Source organism: Otolemur garnettii, unplaced genomic scaffold, assembly GCF_000181295.1.
Source record: "Otolemur garnettii isolate 467f Iridium unplaced genomic scaffold, OtoGar3 scaffold00033, whole genome shotgun sequence".
NCBI lineage: Eukaryota > Metazoa > Chordata > Mammalia > Primates > Galagidae > Otolemur > Otolemur garnettii.
This window is the reverse complement of record NW_003852428.1, coordinates 628,182-632,401: the sequence shown is the minus strand read 5'-3', so window position 1 is coordinate 632,401 and position 4,220 is coordinate 628,182.

Below are 4,220 nucleotides of genomic sequence, written 5' to 3'. Positions count from 1 at the left end.
ATATTACTCATAATATTATAATATCACTCCTGATCTTAGTAGGAAAGCATTGATTTTCTCACCATTAAGCATAATGGTACCTGTAATTTTTGTAAATGTTCTTTAATCAACTGAGGAAGTTTTCCTCTGTTTCTAGTTTTATGAGAATCTTAAGCTGATTGGATGTTGTTTTGCCAAATGATGTTTCTGTATATTATAATTCATATATTGGTGATTCACCTCTCTTTTTTTCTTGATTGGCCCGGCTAGTGGATTACTGATTTTTTTTTTTTTTCAAAGAATCGGCTTTTGGTTTTAATTTTCTCTGTTGATTCCCTGTTTTCAAAAATTTCTCCTCTAGTTCATTGATGTTAGATCTTTGTTCTTTTTAAATATTAGAATTCAAGTTTATAAATTTCCCTCTAAATATTGTTTTCATTACATCCCACAAATTGCGATCTTTTTATTTAGTTCAAAATGTTTTTTATATTATCCTGAGATTTCTTTTTTGACTTATGTATTATTCAAATGTGTGTTATCTGATCTCCATGTGTTTGAAATTTTCTCACTAGTTTTCTTTATTGCTTTCTGGTTTAATTTTGTTGTCGTTTGAGGGAATACATTACTATTTCTATTTTTTTCATGTTAATGTGTGTCTTAGGGTCCAGAAGGTGGTCTATCCTGGTGTATGTTCATGAGTTTGAGAAGTATGTACATTCCTCTCCTCTTGGATGTCTCCCATTGATTGACGGACTGTTACACTCATCTGTCCCTTACGTTCTGCCTACTGGATCTGTCTGCTTTTTGCTCGTTGAAGCCTCGACTATAATAGTGGATTCCTTTATTTTTCCTCTTAGTTCTATTAATTTTTTCCTTCTGTATGTTGGTTCTTTGTCATTTGCCACATGTATAGTAAAGATTATTATTCATGTTGGAGAATAAGCAATTCCCTCTTTTGCTTGCACGGCTTCTAGGAAAGAAGTCAGTCTCTATAGGTAAATATTTCCCCCCGGCTTCTCTCAATATTTTTCTTTGTATTTGATTTTCTATACTTTGAATTTTATATGCATGAGTGCAGTGTATTTGGCATTGATTTTCCTGTTGTTCTGCAAGTTCCCTTGATCTGTGGTTTGGTGTCTGACTTTAGTTTTGAGAAACTTCATCATTTATTTCTTCAACTATTTCTTCTCTTCCTTTCTCTTCTCTTGTTTTGATATTCCCATTATATGCACATTACATAATTTTGAAGTCATATTTTTGTAGACAGTTCTTGGAATGGTCTTTTTCATTTATTTTTCAGTCTTTTTCTCAGAGATATTTTCCTCAAACCAAATTTTACACTATAAAATGATGTGCATTTCTCAGTATACTGTACTTCCTATTCCATAACACTACCTTGTCATGCACAATAAATTATATGACAGATGGACACTTGCAACAGTCTGTTCAATATGCAGCAGCATTGAGTCTGCTACTACTGTTTTTTTGACAATAGGAAAATTTATTGTCTCTTTCAAAGATAAATTGTTTGAGTTTAAATAAAGAAGGACTTTGAGACTAATATTTAACCAAACCTTCATGTAAAAATAAGGCCACATACCATTCATGAGTTCTTAAACACATTTAAAGATGAGAAAAAACTCCAGGGTTTTAGTTCACATTTTCATAACTTATCTATTTTAAGTTTATAACATAAAGTTAATCTCATTCTTCTCTGCAATAATGCATGTGATAACAGTGCATATGGAAGATAACCTTTCGACCTGTGCCTCACTGTTATAAGTTTATATGGAGCAATGTCATCAGTATTACACTCTGAATAGTCTCAAATTGTTACTTGAATTCCTTTTTAATTCATTGGTTAATTATGATAGATAAATATGTCTATTTTTTATCCTTCCATTTAATTAGTTTTGGTCAAAGCTTTATTCTTTGTTTTATTACATTGTAGTCATTTCTATTATTGGGAATTTACTAAAATAAATTTATCTAGTAACTTAGTGATGTGTTATCTGACATATGTGGCCAAATTTTAAATCTTTATTTTCTGTTTATTCCATGGGTAAAGTGTCCATATATGTATGGCTCAAGTCTCCTATATAATATGTTACTTGTCTAGCAATTCTTTATCTACTCTATCCCTCTTAACATAAAAATTGGTAAAAATTGGTCAAGCTTGCTTGCTGAATATTCCTTTTTTTTGAGACAGAGTCTTACTATGTTACCCTCGGTAGAGTACTGTGGCATCGCAGCTTATAGAAACCTCAAACTCTTGGGCTGAAGCGATTCTCTTGCCTCAGCCTCCCAAGTAGCTGGGACTCCAGGCATGCGCCACAATGCCTGGCTATTTTTTGTTGCAGTTGTCATTGTTGGGTTAGCTGGCCCAGGCTGAGCTCGAACCCGCCAGCCTTGTGTGGTATGTGCTATGGGTGCTGAGCCTGAATATTTCTTTTTTATGTAGAATGTTACCTGTCCTTATATTTATTATTACATAGCTAAAACACAAATGTGAATGCATGCTTTCTAGTATAAAGGGCACATGGAAAGGATATATTTTTCTGCAAAACCTCATTTAAATCAGGGGATGTGTGTTGACAAATACTGGTTTAAATATCATTAGGCCATTACACTAGATGTGAGAGTATTTATTTGGGGCTTCCAACAAACTGGCAGGATCTGAACAAGAATAGAGAGATTCTGATTGACACACCAAACACATCTGTTATATCAAATACCTTGGTGGACTTAAGAGGTACAGCTCCCTGAACTTTTCCAGTCTGATACTGGTTTCTAAGACTGACACTCTCTTTATCACGACAAACTAAATTTTGGTAAGATTAATATGGTAAAGCAATAGATTTTGCCCAAATCAAAGGTAGTCTTGAGAGGGACTATTTTAGTTTTAATTTGTTGTGTATGTCTGATAAATGAGCATTAACTAAATAATAGCGGGTGTTTATAATGAAATGAACTAATATTATAAAGAAAACAAACTTTCTCAACAAATGTATTATCATATGACACAAATTATGAAAATACATGGTCAGCTACTGAAGTCCCTCACCCTTCCTCCTCTCCTCAACTCCATCTTTCTAGATGAAGACCTCAGCCCAACACACAAATAATAATTTAGTTCAGTATGCACCCGTAACGGTAATTCTTATGGGGATCGTAAAATCCTCCAATGCCTTCAAGTTACCTTCAGTTCTTGAAGAAAAGCATGTGTGTGTCTAAAGAAAACTTAGCTACTTACAGAATGTTTTATGAACAACTTGTTGAGAAGGAAAAAAAATGACTGCTGGCTTGTTATTCCTTTAAAGTTTATTCACATTTGTAGAGCCTGAAGGGGACTGTGTAAAGAAGATAAAATAAAAGCTCGGATGCCACACAAGATTAACTTGGCAATAGAGATAAGAACATTTAATCAATGGCAAACCAGCTTCTCAGGGAAGATCAGATCACAGTGACTGGAGGGGAAAGTGCACCAGGCCCATAACTGATTGCTATTTACCTTTTGAGAACAATGACAGTAATATTTTGCATTTTGATAGCTACTTTGATCATAAGTTTCCAAACTCTTAGCATATTTTAAGATATTAAACCTTCTAAGATAGATATGACTTCAATCAGAATTTTATAAAGGACAGACTGTGTGGATTTCCGTTGGAGAGAATGCAAGATGAGTGGAGATTAGAGATACTTTTGAAAACATCCCACAGCTCAACCCTTGTGGAGGATACAGGCTTGTATTTTATGTAAAAGCCACAAGAGTTTCAAGATAATCAGAATTTTCACTAAATATTAATTCTACACAGACAGAAATATTGAAGTTTTGTTATAAATGAAATGTTGTGTCTTAACCACTGATAATAAATATATTGTAAGTCTTAAGGGCACAAAAAAAACCCCAGTAGTACAAAAGCAGTGGAAATATAGCAGAAATAATATCAATTGGCATCCTTTGAATACAAGTCTTTATACGGATATATTGAGATAAATTAGCCACCTGTATGTGGAGTAATTATATAACAATAGTTATTAGGTGTGATAAATAGCACGGGTACGTTAGCAAAGATTCATTAAGATTTACTTTCTATAAACATCTGTCACACAGACACGTAATTATGAATCAATAAATTGTCTCTAATTAAAAACACATGACATACATCAAGCCCTGGAAAATTTATAAGAAAAACAATTACCCTGAATGACTCTTTACACTAGGTAAAGAAGAAATCATC